General features: G+C 44.4%; 1 protein-coding gene across 13 annotated transcripts in view; it reads right to left on the bottom strand.

Moving 5' to 3' along the window:
• Nedd4l (neural precursor cell expressed, developmentally down-regulated gene 4-like) overlaps positions 1-15,603 on the bottom strand; it is a 333,347-nt gene that overhangs the window by 312,515 nt on the left and 5,229 nt on the right. The gene's annotated exons all lie outside the window — the stretch shown is intronic.

The following is a 15,603-nucleotide window of genomic DNA, read 5'->3' as shown; positions in this document are numbered from 1 at the left end:
AATGTCATGGTGGTATACAATAGTCTATCAGTCATCCAAAAAGGCTCTGCTACCAATTAGGAGTCCCCTCCCTGTTGGGTATGACTTCCTGAGAGTCAAGAACACACTGAACACAGGAAGCTAGTAGGCAATAATGATCTTAATATACTAATAAAGGCCACCCTCAGCTCGTAGGTTACATCCAAAATGGACACTGCAAGTTGAAAACACAGGCCAAAAATTTCTTTAGTTTTCATTTGTATATGTATGTGTGACCACATGAGTGTGATATATATATATATATATATATATATACATATATATATATATATATATACACACACAAATATATATGTACATATATGTATGTATGTGTGTGTGTGTATATATATATACACACACACACCTACATAAATCTATTTCCCAAGATAATGATCTGAGTCTGATCCTGGGTCAAAGTGTCATAGAAGAAACTGGCTCCCAAAGGCCATTTGCTGACCTCTTTATGTATGTTACTTATGCATGCACATGCACATACATGTAATTTAAAACATTTAAAAGTCATATGTAACTGGAAAATGCTGACAATGACCTACAAGGAGCTCAGCCATGACATCTGTCTCTGGAGCCCTAACATGATGAGTCACCAAGGAAGGTAGCCTGCATGTAGGAAGGACCTTCATCTAAAACAATGCCCAGGTCAGGATGATGTTTAAGACCAGGCAGCAACTGCAAGCTCCACGCTGGATTCAAATAGACTAACACCAAGGTCTCCTTGCCTCTTGCAAATGAAATGAAGCTTACTAGTTCCACGACCTTTGGGTTCTCCTCTTCATCTCACAGCTTCTCAAGGCAGAGCCATTATTGGGGATGCCCGCGATGCTTCCCAGCCGCACAGAGAGCTGGGACTTCGGCTGTGAGCTTTTTTTTTTTATTTTCCACTTCATCCCACCTTACCGATAATGGCAGCGCACGTTCTCATCTCAAGCTGCAGCAGAAGGCTGACAGCTAAATTATATTTCTTTGACTACCACTGTAAGTCCTTAGGGATGGGAAAATTCGATCCACTGCAGAGCGGACTATAAATAGCCACCTTCCCTTCCTGCCACCTCCAGTATGAAACCAGCAACTAAGAAAAAGCACTCCGTAACCCTGCGTGAGCCTTCCACGGCTGTGAGGCAGAGGGAAGGATGGGAACATTTGAGACAGGCAAGCCCAAGAGGCCACTGAGCTTTCCTGGATGAATGGTGGTGGTGGTGACAAGGATGATGATGGTGGTCATGATGGTGATGGTGGTGATGATGGAAGGCAAGGAAGGTGTAAGAGGAGTACCTAGGAGGCTCACTCTATTAGATTTGGTTTACGTTTTCACAAAGACCCAAGCTTAAAGCCTGCTTCTGGACACTTCTTAAGTACATGGTTTTGGCCAAGTGATCCACCATCCTCTCTCCGTCTCAGTTCTCGAACCAAGAAAAACAACATGATCTCCATGACCCACCTGTAGATTAACCATGAAGAAGGGCAACGCAATAGAAGGGGTGAGGGGGTTCTTGGTCTTTGCACTGCTGACATTAGAGGCCAGAAAGCTGTCATAGAGAATGCCATATTGGACAGCAATCCTGGCCTCCTTCTACCAGGTGCTCTAGCACCTTCCAAGGCTGGGGCAGTCACAAATGCCTAGAAGGAACAACACAATTGAGCCCTGTGATGGTTTAAAAGGAATGGCCCCCCACAGACTCATGTGTTTCAATGCTTGGCTCATAGGGAGTGGTACTATTAGGAGGTACGGCCTGGTTGGAGTGGATGTGGCTTTGTTGGAGGAGGAAGTGTGACACTGTGGGCGCGGGCTTTGAGATGATATATGTTCAAGCTACATCTAGTGTGACACAGGGTCTCCTGTTGCCTGAAGATCCAAATGTAAAACTCTTGGCTCCTCCAGCACCATGCCTGCCTGCATGCTGCCATGCTTCCCACCTTAGTGATAATGGACTGCACCTCTGAACTGCAAGCCAGCCCCAATTAAATGCTTTCCTTTAGAAGAGTTGCCTTGGTCACGGTGTCACTTCATAGCACAGTGTCACTTCATAGCAACGAAATCCTAACTAAGACAGGCCTCTAGGTGAGAACCACTGTAGAAGTCCTTAATAAACATATTCTTTTCCCTCCTTTCCCCTCAGTCTTCTTAAATTAGGAAACCTGGGGAATTATTCTAGACTCTTCTTTCTTGTCTAATAAGTGGTAACCAAATCTAATACAGTATACGTATCTCCAAATATCCTCTGTCCTCATCCCTTCCTCAGTTTCCGCTCTCATCACCACCGCTCAGCCAGGACAGCTCCATGACCTTCTATGGGTGTCTCACTTAATTCTACTCTCCCTGGTTGTCTTAGTTAGGGTTTACCTGCTGTGAACAGACACCATGACCAAGGCAACTCTTTTAAGGACAACATTTAATTGGGACTGGCTTACAGGTTCAGAGGTTCAGCCCATTATCAAGGCAGGAAGCATGGGAGCATCCAGGCAAGCATGGTGCTGGAGAAGTAGTTGAGAGTTTTATATCTTCATCTGAAAGCTGCTAGTGGAAGACTGGCTTCCAGGCAATCTAGGACTGGGATATTAAAGCCATGCACACACCTACTCCAACAAGGCCACACCTCAAAATAGTGCCACTCCCTGGGCTAAACAAATACAAACCATCACACTGGTGCTCCATGGTAAGTTTTATCTCTGTATTGATTTGTCCAGCCCCACAGGAGCTGAGCACATGCTATACCACTAAGCTATATACCCAGGCCGAAAGGCTGAACTTTAGGAAAACTTAAATCTTAACAGGTTCCTCAAACAAGCAATCAAGTCCCAGTCACTTCCTGAGGCCCACGAGGCCAACTTCACAGCCTGGCCTCCAGACCACCCCTCAGCTCTCAACTCCCCAATACAACACAGCCTGAAGCTTCCACTGCTGGATCCAGACTGTGTTGGTTCAAGTCCTGCCCCTGACACCTGCTACCTCATTTATTTAACCCCTTTGTGTCTTGGTTTCGCCAACTGCAAAATAAGTTATCAGTACCTGCCTCAAAGCTCTATTGTAAATATTTTGGCTCATTTAAAAATTTTGTTTTATTCAAAAAAAAAAGCATTATACTCGCTAGTTAGCTCACTCTAACTAAAAAAAAAAATGTTTTAATGGACAAGATCACATTTACTATGTATGATTTAAAATATGCATAAGTTGTGCTAAATTGAGCTAACCAGGACATGTTTGCCTGACATATTTTTGTGGGAAGAACACTTAAAATTTACTCCACTACTTTTAAGAATGCAGTACAGATTTTATGCACGCAGGTGCATTGCACCTGTACATGAATGCACCTGCATACAAACATACAATGAATCAATGTAGCACGTTGTTATTAACTATATTTGGTAGACAACTGGTGGGTTCATGTCTCTGATACAAAATGCATAATATATAACTACATCAACATTTAGAACTCGACAGTTCTGCAGATAACAGGAGGTGACTGCTCACTGGTCCAAGGAGGGAACCTCAGTGGAGAAGATGCCCCCATAAGATCCAGCTATAAGGCATTTTCTTAATTAGTGATTGATGGGGAGCACCCAGTCCATTAATGGGTGTTTCTATCCCTGGGCTGGTGGCTGAGCAAGGCAGGGGAAGCAAGCCAGTAAGCAGCACCCCTTCAGGGCCTCAGCTCCTTCCTCCAGGTGCCTGCTCTCCTTGAATTCCTGTCCTAACTTCCTTTGATGATGAACAGCAATGTGGAAGTATAAACCAACTTTCGTTTGGTCATGGTGTTTCATGACAGCAACAGAAACCCTAAGACAGTGAGCTGGTGCCAAATTTCCATCTTTGCCCATCCAGGAAATGGGTCAGGGATCAAGGACAACTAAGAACAGCTAGGCTTCCATAATTGCATCTGCTAGGGCATTTATTTTTACGTAAAAATCAAGTATAGGGATCACTCTTCAAAGCTTGGCACCTATCTTTTGACTCCTCTTTATAGCTTAGACTCCAAAGTACTTGTGAAACCATTTTTCTCCTTAACTTTGCAGGCACTTCTGTGCAACTCAGACTCCCCCCCCCCCTTTTTTTTTTGAAGATTTATTTTATGTATGTGAGTACACTGAAGCTGTACAGATGGTTGTGAGCCTTCATGTGGTTGTTGGGAATTGAATTTTTGTTTTGTTTTGTTTTGTTTTTTGAATTTTTAAGACCTTTGTCCTGCTCACTCTGGTCAACTCTGCTCGCTCCAGCCCAAAGATTTATTTATTATTATATGTAAGTACACTGTAGCTGGCTTCAGATGCACCAGAAGAAGGTGTCAGATCTTATTACGGGTGGTTGTGAGCCACCATGTGGTTGCTGCGATTTGAACTCAGGACCTTTGGAAGAGCAGTCAGCGCTCTTACCCGCTGAGCCACCTCGCCAGCCCGAAACTCAGACTTCTTCAATCAATCCTACCTAATCTTTTTTTTTTTTTTTTAAATATGTTTGTTTTAGCTTTTGCTTTAGTTGGGGTCTTGCTACTTAACCTGCACTTCAATTCGAGATCCTCCTGCCTCGGTCTTCAGAACTCTAGGTGTTCACACCACAGATGGCTTCTCTCCACACACTTACTTGGATTGCTGTCACCCGTCATCAAGATCACAACCACACGGGCTGGGGAGAAAACTGATGCTGGCAAGCTGTCTTCTAACCTCCACACGTGTGTATGCAGGTGCACGCGAGTTTGCACCCCACTTAACAACAACAAGAAGCGCACAGACTTTTGTATCAAAAGAGAAATAGCTCTTGGCCCGATGAGCCCGAGTGTCTCAATTCTGCATTCTGTCAGATTTGTGTGGTCAGATGCGGGGTGGTGGCTGCACAACCCTGTGAATGTACTTAATACCATGCCTGCTTAAATATGGTCAACACGGTCAATTCAGTGCTGTATTGTATTATGATTTAAAATTTTCTGTAAAAACCGGGATAGCTGAGTGTAGGAAAGGGGAGAAGATAGCATAGTCATAGTCTAGGGAAGAAGCCACTCATGAAATGCAACAGAAAAGCAGGGTGGCTTCTACTCGCCCCACCCCAACCCCCACCCCCGTAGCAGTCCAATCTGAAAGTTGTTTCAAGACAGAAAGCAGTGTGCGGAGCAGGAGCAGTGCACACAGAGCCAGGATTCCTCAGTCTTCACCTGAATTAAGATCTCTGGCTGCAGTCACAGCCCAAGAACAAGCTACTAACAAAGCCACCCAAAGCCCATGCTCTCATAGAACCAATTTGGCCGGAGACCTAACATCGCTTGGTGCTTTTCAACTCAGACGATCAAGCTCAAGAGCCCAAATTCATGACAAACTGGGCTCAAGGAGAGGAACTTTGACAATGTCCACCCTGCCCAAGGACAGCTATAGAGACAGTGACCGGGAGGGATGGCCTATTGGACAGACTTGGGCAGAACCAGAAGCTGTCACACAGGTGACCAAGGCCAGCTGCTGGCTCTGATTTGGCCAACCACTCCACGCGTGTTTTCTCATCCTTCTCTTCACTGGGTGTGTTCAGTTGTCCTGTTCTGTCTTTACTGATATAGGTCATAAGGAGTAAGCCTGTCAAGAGTTGCCAAGAAATTAAAAAGGACAAAACCGTCCCATCAGGTCTGAGAGAAGCACAGTCTTGGTGAGAGCAATTATCTCACCCACAGACCCTTACAATAGAGAGGCAAGTGACTGGGGTGTCTTCCTTGAGGAAAGAGCGTGGACTTCTCTCTCTCTCTCTCTCTCTCTCTCTCTTTCTGTGTGTGTGTGTGTGTGTGTGTGTGTGTGTTCCACCTTCCCAGGCTCATGCCTAGGGTACTCGGAATGTGTAATTGAGTAAAGGGGTGGATCACAGGGTGGCGGTGGCGGCACAGCTGACTTGGGCAAAGCTCCAGGGACAGTGCCATAAAAACCATTCCAGTCCTTCCTTGACCCATTTTGCCGAGAGATGAACAGATCTAAGCCCCTGTGGACCAGAGGGACACATGAAGAGAGACTTCCTGCACAATTGTGGGAATGAAAGGTCCTTAATCTTAAGAGAGAAAGCCACAGGAAGCCATTCTCTTGCCTCTCCAAGCAGTATACAAAGAGAGCCTGGCTCCGGCTGCCAGTGACTACTACCCTGAGAAAAATAAGGCCTCTGAAAAGAGCAGGATTATGGATGGCAGAGCGGAGCAAAGAGCTCCCGCGGTTTCCTAATGACATCACTGGGTTGACAGACCTGACCTGGGAGTATGTTCCCTAAACGGCACATGAGTAGTGAATATGCCAAGTGCAGTTAACAGTCCCGGGGACAGCTACAGCAATCTGCCATCATGCTTAAGTATCATGACATAAAATTAGAGACTGGCCAACTCAGACCCCAAAACTGGATGACACTGCCAACTGTGGCCTGTAAGTGGGAGACTGGGGAACTAGGAGGGGAAACAGAATCTACACACAGAAACTGGAAGGCAGATGCATCCTCTTTCAGAGGTAGGGCTCTGATTTGTCTCAGATTAGAAGAGTGCAGTATTTGTCAGCTCTACCCTTTTGTTTGGGAAGGGACGCTCTCTAGGTCACACCCGACACTTAAAAGGACATTAGCTGAAAGGTAAAATAAAGAGCTTCCAACCACTTAGATATTTATGCAAACTGATAGAGCAGAATCCTGTGGTGCACACATCCTTAGAACAGGACACTACTTGCAGGATGTGGTGGTGCATGCAGGCCCGAGTTATTTGGGAAGTTGAGGCAGGAGGATCACTTTGGCTTTTGAGTCCCAAGGCCAGCTGAGCATCAAAATCCAAAATGTAATTAAAACTAAGTGAGCGAGGCCGATGGACTGAAATAGATTCCTATTAAGACCTAAGAAAACAAATACAAAGACAGACTCAAGTCAGATCTCAGCCCCTAATCTTCACAGAACACTTTCAGAGAACATAAAATGAGATTAGAATTAAGTCATTTTCATGCAACTGTCATGCATAGAATAGAAATACAAAGATCAAGTGTTGTAGTAGAGAAAACATCTGTAAAAATATCCAGCTTACCACCCTTTCTCCTCCCATCTCGTGGGGAGCTCCTGGCTGGCAGAGATGACCTTGGTACCCTTGGTAAAGAGCACAAGGCAGGGCCTTGGTAAACATGTGTCCAACTGAGCAAATATCGCATCCATATTCGTACCAAAGCAATCTCAGTTCTTCTACCTGAACCCTGAAGTACAGGCTTGGGGTGTGGGGAGGGAGTTCTTTCTACTTTCCTTAATACATGTGTTTTATCTCCTTCAGTGTTAAATTTGAGATTAACTTCTAGTAATCATACATAGTTATGGACACAGTTGCTCAAATACAGGCTGTGATTGCGGCTACGTGTGCATTACAGGGACCCATCTAGGTCATTTCCATCTCTCTGTCATTGCTTTTGTGTTCAGAGTCTTCAAGTTCCTCTCTCTTTAGTTATTCATAAAACACATAATAGGTGCTTATGAACTGTAGTCACAAGTGCCACAGTTCTGCCTTTATTTTTAAACTTATAAAGGAAAAAAAAAAGAAAAAAGAAAGTATCTCATAGAAACAAAATACAAGCAGGTAACAGAGAAAATAATTTTTTTAATTATCTGTGATTCCTTTGCTCAAAGTTAGATCTATCCAGCCACTCGCCTGCTGGGATATCCCTAGTCACTTTTAATATGCATAAATTTTTTTTAAACAACAGAATTCTATTGTATCAGTTTTTATAGGTCTCTAGGTGTCATTCCAATGACGTTATTACTATCATCTCCAAATTAATCAATATTCTTCAGTGCTACGTCCTACCCACAACTCTGACTGCTCAACTCTTCTCACGCCTCCTCCTGGAAGTGAAGCCAGGGAAGCTCTCACCCGGGGCTCGATGTGTCGTCTTCAATTAACGTTCACTGGAAGCTAAGACATGACTGCAAGGCAGGAATGCCAAATGCCAGCTTCTGAAGAATCAGCAGGAAGGTGGTACCCTAGGGCCCATGGTGATGGTATCGAATCACCATGGAGAGGTCAGCTCAAAGAGTCACTGAACTCATGCATCCTCTAGAACAGTGGCTCTCAACCTTCCGAATGCTTCGACCCTTTAATACAGTTCCTCGTGTTGTGGTAACCCACCCCCAACCATAAAATTATTTTAGTTGCTACCTCATGACACTGATTGTGCTGCTGTTATGAATCAAAATGTAAATATCTGATATGTGGGATATCTGATAGGTGACCCCTGAAAACCACTGCTCTAGAGTTAGCAAGGCTAAGTCAGGAACTGGGGGCATCCAGCTCATGAGGACAGTGCTTGCCTTGCAAGGAGGCCATGGGTTAGCTAGCCCCCAGGGTACCGGGAAGCAGGCTTGGAGGGGAGGGGAGAAGAGGGGAAAAGAAACATAAAAGACAAGTCAGGGATGGAGGGGTGAGCTTAGTGGGAAAGCACTTATCAAGAAAGACCCTGGGTTCAGGTCTTAGACGCAAAATTCATACATAAATACAACTAATACATCCAATAAAAACTCTTCAATTCAGATTCCCTTCAGAGGTGATATCTCAAACTCATGCCAAAATGTGCATATAAAACTAGGGCTGGGAAGATGGTTTTTCCAAAGAACCTGGGTTGGGTCCCCAACACCCACAGGGCATCTCACAACCATCTGTAACTCCAATCCCAGGGGATCTAATGCCCTCTTCTTGGTCTCTGCAGACACCAGGCATTTGTGGTGCACATACATGCCCGCAGTCAAAACGCCCATACAAGCACATACACACATACATTGTAAATAAATAAGTAAAAAAATCTGCTTATTATCTTTGTTTTCAAACACTTGTAGCCAGGCAGTGGCTGCATACACCTTTAATCCTAGCACTTGGAAGGCAGAGGCAGGTGGACCTCTATGAATTCAATGCCAGCCTGGTCTACAAAGCAAGTTCTAGGACAGGCAGGACTATGTAATGAAACACAATCAAACAGGGCACATGCCCTCTGCCTGGGACACAGGAAGCAGAAACATGCCAGAAGCATTCAAGCACAGTTCCCACCTGACTGCAGCTGGCTGAAAACCTCTAGTCCCTAGAGCCCTGACCAAGTATCAGGGAACTGGCTGGATGCCACTCACACCCATAGCAGGAGATTCCCCACAGTGTATATGTCCTTCTTTGTGGGACCACTGTCTCAATGAGCCCTTGCATGTCCCAAGTCCAGATGGACAGCACATCACAGCTTCTTTCAACCAAAAGAAAACATCCCTGAGAGGCCCTTTTCACTTGGAGAATGGAAGACATCAAGAGAATAAATCCACACTCCTTCTGAGGATGCCTGACTGCCAACAAGTCACATGTGATGGTGGTGGGGAGGGTGGCTTCTCTCACTTGGAGTATTACTGCAACAGTCAGCAGTTGGGCTATTTGAATTGAGAGCAGACTTAAATGACTAGAATAGAAGTCTAGACAGGTGCATTCACCAGCTTCAGTTAGAGCCTGAGCTATAGCCATGCACTGGGAATCAAGAAGCAATCTCTTTAGCAGGGCTAGTGCTAAAGCTCAGTTGCTAAAGTGCTTACTTAGCATAAACAAAGCCTTGGGTCTGATCCCTACATAAATTGCCTAGAATCCCGCAGGAGGACTGGAAGTTCAAAGTTATCCCAGGCTCCACATTAAATTAGAAACTAGACCAGGATACAAATAATCCTGAAACTATGTTTCAAGAAAAAGAAAAAAAAAATCTGTTTAGCAAGCAAGACTTAGGGGTGACGGTGGTAACCAGTTCCGAAGTGAGAAGAAATTACAGAAAGGCTCACACAACCAGCAGCAGATGAGGAAGAACTGGGGCAGAAAAGACCTCTGTGCACTGGGACATGTCCTGAAATTGTTTGTATACACCCTGAGTAAGGATAACATTGAAAACACCCAGAAACCTGATGGTCTCTGCTACTGTATCCACTGAGAATCTGCCCTCTGGATGTTTTCATTAAATAACTGATTTTTTTTTTTTTTTTACAGAATATATTGGTTTCTAAATCTAGTTTCTATATATCTAATCTCTAAATTATGCTCTCATTTCCATATTCTACCAACGAGCACAGAGCTCAAAGTAACAGGAAACAGTACAAACATTGCCACCTGTAGTCAGAAAGCTAAAGCGAGAGTATCTGTTTGTACTGCCAGCTGTAAGAGAAACATTGTAACAACTGAAGTAACCTTCGGTTCATCCTCCGCACGAACGCACTTCATTTAATCCCAGCATGGGATTAGTTATTACAGCATGTTCATTTTTCCTAATGCGGACTGTCAAAAGTTCACTGTACTCCCAAGTAACAAATATTTCAAAGCCAGGTGCGGTGGCACACACACACACACACACACACACACACACACACACACACACACACTGTCTCCACTGTTACAGACAGAAGCTGAGAGGATAGCAGGCCAGGGGTTCAGGACATAACCTGTCTCTACTCATCTTAAACAAAACAAAACAAAAACAAAACAAAACCCAGAATGACAAACTCATCTAAGCAAACACCTACAACACCAAATTTGAAACCTTGTGAGAATCTTCCTCCTCCTCCTCCTCCTCCTCCTCCTCCCCTTCCTCTTCCTCTCCCTCCTCCTCCTCCCCTTCCTCTTCCTCCCCAAGTCTTCTCCTCCCTCTCAGAGCTGCTGCATACCAAAAATGCAAAATTTGTTGGGCGGTGGTATCACGTGATTTAATCTCCGCACTACCTAGGAAGGCAGAGGCCTCTGAGTTCAAGGTCAGCCCGATCCTACAAACTGAGTTCCAGGACAGCCAGGGCCACACAGAGAAACCCTGGCTCAAAAATGAAACAAAACAAAATTAAGGACAACAAAATCTGTTTAGCTTTATCTTTTAACTCAAAGTGGGGGAAAATGTCTTAAAGGTAAAGTAACACGCTTTCATTCTGTCACAGAGAGCCATTTAAATTTGGGGTTGGTTTTTCCCAGGACTGTGGATCCAACCCAGGGCCTCAGGCATCACCTGGTTTTATTATGCTATTTGAAACACTACACAAGGCAGAAAGGTGATTAAGTGAGTCATGGATGAACACAGGTTCTTCTAATTTACCAGGAATTCACATGTATTGTTGTAATAATGTTATATTCTAAAATGATTCATAACTTTAAGCACTTTAAAAGGCATGTGATTGGGGCTGGTGAGATGGCTCAGTGGGTAAGAGTACCCGACTGCTCTTCCAAAGGTCCAGACAGAGTTCAAATCCCAGCAACCACATGGTGGCTCACAACCATCTGTAACGAGATCTGACGCCCTCTTCTGGTGTGTCTGAAGACAGCTACAGTGTACTTACATGTAATAAATAAATAAATCTTTAAAAAAAAAAAAAAAAAAAAAAAAAAAGGCATGTGATTCCTAGGCAAACTACTTCACCAGTTTACAGTATAGAACGCAAGTCATTTCATCCATTCACAGAAATTTCGTCCTTGAACACATTTTTTTTTTCTTTTGAACACAGTAAGCCTATAGAAGTCTCCCAGATTCCCGAAACCAACTTTCTGATACCCGTTTCCCAGTAACAGGAATACCCACTGTCTCAGGGATGCCCTAGACCATAAGATATCTGTGTTCTCCTTGGCAGCTAAAGAAACTGCTATCATCTCAGGATTCCCATTTTGCTACTGTTTTCAGTCCTTGCAACAAATTATTTTATTCCTCCAGTCAAGACAACTGCTTTTTCCATAATAACATTAATTCAAGCTTCCTGGAAAAAAAAAATTGTACTATAGGGCTGGAGAGATGGCTCAGCACTTAAGAGCACTGACTGCTCTTCCGAAGGTCTTGAGTTCAAATCCCAGCAACCACATGGTGGCTCACAACTATCTGTAATGAGATCTGATGCCCTCTTCTGGGGTGTCTGGAGACAGCTACAGTGTACTTACACATAATAAATGAATAAATCTTTGGGCTGGAGAGAGCTAGTGTGGTTGGAGCAAGAAAAAGGGTCTGAAGACAGCTACAGTGCACTTACATATAATAAACAAATCTTTAAAAACAAACAAACAAACAACAATGTACTATAAAGAAAAAGCCGCGCGGGCGTGGTGGTGCACACCTTTAATCCCAGCACTTGGGAGGCAGAGGCAGGCGGATTTCTGAGTTCAAGGCCAGCCTGGTCTACAGAGTGAGTTCCAGGACAGCCAGGACTACAGGACTACACAGAGAAACCCTGTCTCAAAAAACGGGGGTGGGGGGGGTGGGAGTGGGGGGAGCCAAAGTTACTATGTAGCCTAGCTAGCTTCCACCTTGCCAATCTCCTACTCACTGACAAAAGGGAGACTATGGAAAGGCTCACAAGTGGGAAAGGGTTTGTCTCACAGGCCCTGGCTTCTAGCTCTAGGATAAACAAACAAACAAACAAACAAACAACAAAGTTTTTAAATGGCACTGCAAAGCCGAATCTCTCTCTCAGTTTCTCGGCATTTAGCAAATGCCTCACAGCCTAGGAGGATGGCAACCCTGACACAGCACTAGGGAGGACGCCACTGGGAATACAGTCTGGAAGTGCCCACACCTTAGGTCACAAACATTAGGTACACTGTAAAGCAGTCTCACTCTGAACCTGAACGCCTTCCACAGCTGCCGGGATGAGCTTGCAGCTGGCTGTTTGAGAGGCACCACGGAGGCTCTGACTTCTCCTCCACAAATGCCCATCAAAGACTGTTTCTCTCCCTCTAACCCTTGCTCAGATACAGATGCAGAAACTGGTCCTCAAAGTGCTAACCCGGAGCTGCAAGCTCTGCGGAGAAGCATTTGCTTGAACTCGCCCCGAGTTCAAGCCCAAACAAACATCCCGGCATTATTACAGTAGGGGGAAAAGTTCCATGACTGCACATTCTGAAGCCAGCCTAAAGCTTACAGTAAGTCACAGGGGTTTTCTAATTAATAAAACTCATCAGCTCCGAAACATCTTAACATCTGTGAAATAAAGACACTTCCTAAAACTGACAGCATGTCTTACTTGGACAACAGTATTAGTTTGGGGCATAGAAAATGATGATGCATCTTAAGATGGCTGTGCCCTTAAGATGAAACCAATATGCTATCTACAGGCAAGCTGCCCTTAAGTGTTCATTAGCAAGTTTATACTTTTAGACAAATCAGTAGAGACCCCTTAAGGCAATAGAGAAGAGCTCAGACTGCGGTAACTGCAGACACCGCCACACAGGAGAGGCACACACAGCTACTCTCAGACCCAGAGAAGCCAGGTCTCTCGCCATTTTTCACAAACTCTCCCAAGCTTAAACACAGTATGGGGACCACACTAATGAGAGCCAGTAGGCCATTTTGGTCAGTGAGGGTTTGAATGCAACGCCATGACGTATAGCTCATTCTCACTATCATGAATGATCTAGCTGTGAGAGCCTTTCAAGATGCTTTGGAGAAAAGGGAGATCTTCCTTTAAGAAGTAGGGCTCTGGGGGATGGAGAGATGGCTCAGTGGTTAAGAGCACCGATTGCTCTTCCGAAGGCCCTGAGTTCAAATCCCAGCAACCACATGGTGGCTCACAACCATCTGTAACGAGATCTGGCGCCCTCTTCTGGAGTGTCTTAAGACAGCTACAGTGTACTTACATATAATTAATAAATAAATCTTTTTTAAAAAAAAGAAAAGAAGCATTAAAAAAAAGTAAAAATAAAAGAAGTAGGGCTCTGGGTCCAACAGGCCCATTCACCCACCGGAATATTATTCACGCGGTTCATTTAAGCGCTCCTTAGCTTCCATTCCTCAGCCAGAAATAACAGCACACCCTCGGGTCTCTAATGAAGCATAAGTTAGATGGCATATGCTTAAGGCTTAGTACTCGATGCGTATCCTTGTTTGTATGGAATGAGAGATACATCCCAAGTTCCATCTCAAGCCATCGCCTCATCTAGCCACCAAAAAAAATATGTTAAGTGACACATCCCATCATTTTGTTTCTTTGGGGTTGTGAATGCTTGTTTCCTGGTTTGTCTGTTGGCATTTAGTCCAGGCTGGCCTCAAGCTCACTGTCCTCCCTAAGTGCTGGGATATCACAGCTAATCCTTTCAAAAGGCTGTCATTCAAACTCTTGATATATTATCCAATAGAAACCCCCTTTCCCCCCCAAAAAGATACCAGTCTCAGGTGTAATGAAAAATTTCAAGAGAGTAACAATAGTATTCCTGAGTAAACCATGCCAACGCGGACTACAGATGGCCATAATTAAATACAAACAAGAAAAAGGCTCTTCAAGGACCCAAGCCAGTTACAGAAACTCGTCCAAACTGATCTGATTCAAACCCAAATCTGACCCTGGGCCGTGAATAAGAACCGCTGTTCTTTACCTAATCCCTTCAGCACCCAAACTCCTTTGGACGGGAGCCTTTGATTTTGGTTCCTGAAACTGACATGATTTGAATCAGAGTGGATATGATTTCTAAATCATATCCCAAAGAAATTCAGCTGCAACGCGTGGCAGAAGTTAAGTAGCCTGTACGCCCACGGGGGCAAAGCTAACATCGCAATCACTGTCACTCTGTCCGCTAGCCAGACCTCAGGCTGATGACCCTAAGCGGCCGAGGCTTGGCTCTGCCATCCCGCTATGGTCCAGATTTGCACCGTGCTAATAGCAGCACAGAGCTCACCATTGCTTTATAAGATGGAACGTGAGTAAGTCCATTCCAAATACAAAATGCTTTCTGCCATCATCAAATATAAACACAAGTCCACTTACAAGAGAACCCTGGGTACTCCTGGGTACCCTCCACTTGCCGAGAGGTTTACAAGTGGATTCCTCTCTGCAGCTAAACAAACACCTTCATGACATACTTGCAGCCCACTGGTATACCCTATCTAACACAACTTGACAAGCCTGAGGTGCCTGGGCAGTCCACTTCCAGAGCCTGGTAATGATGCCCATTTGTTTGCTTACAGACTAATTCTGGAGACACGACAAACCAATTACATGTAATAATTTGATATTAATATTATACAAAGGCATTCTGTCTGTCTTCAAAGGGACCCCTGAACAGAGAGAGAGAGAGAGAGAGAGAGAGAGAGAGAGACCTCCCATACCAAACAGATACCGTAAAAATATGGAGGCATTTATTTTTCTATTGGTAAGAGAAAAATGAAAAAGGTAGGTGAGGCTTATTTTTGTGTCATATATGATGTGTGTAACTAAACAGAACCATTAGTAGCAAAGCAAGACACAGATAAATTGTGTCTTCCTCACTCCTTGATCTTCCCTGTACAGTCAGTCCCTCTGGTAACAGGCAGGAGGGAAGCGTCACAGGCAAGCCCCCACACACTCCACACACTCGGTTTGGTGTCTGTGCTCTTCGTTTTTTCACACCCCACACCAGTCAAGATCAACAGTGATTCTCCAAGGCGAAAGTGGCAAGATGTGCCCTGAGGTGGATTCTGACACCGGCTTCCATCATAAACAAAGCCGGGACGGACCATGACAGAAAAGATTCCTTTATGCAGATGCATTTTCCAAAACAGTCTCAAAATATTTCTTTCAAGGAGCCTTTAAAAATAATCACGTTATTTTTAAAAAATTAAAGAGACCCTAAGATGAAACACAGCTGTCTT

The sequence above is a fragment of the Mus musculus genome, chromosome 18 (genome assembly GCF_000001635.26).
Source record: "Mus musculus strain C57BL/6J chromosome 18, GRCm38.p6 C57BL/6J".
NCBI classification, from domain to species: domain Eukaryota; kingdom Metazoa; phylum Chordata; class Mammalia; order Rodentia; family Muridae; genus Mus; species Mus musculus.
The sequence above is the reverse complement of the archived record's forward strand: the minus strand, read 5'-3'. Positions and strand labels throughout refer to the sequence as shown.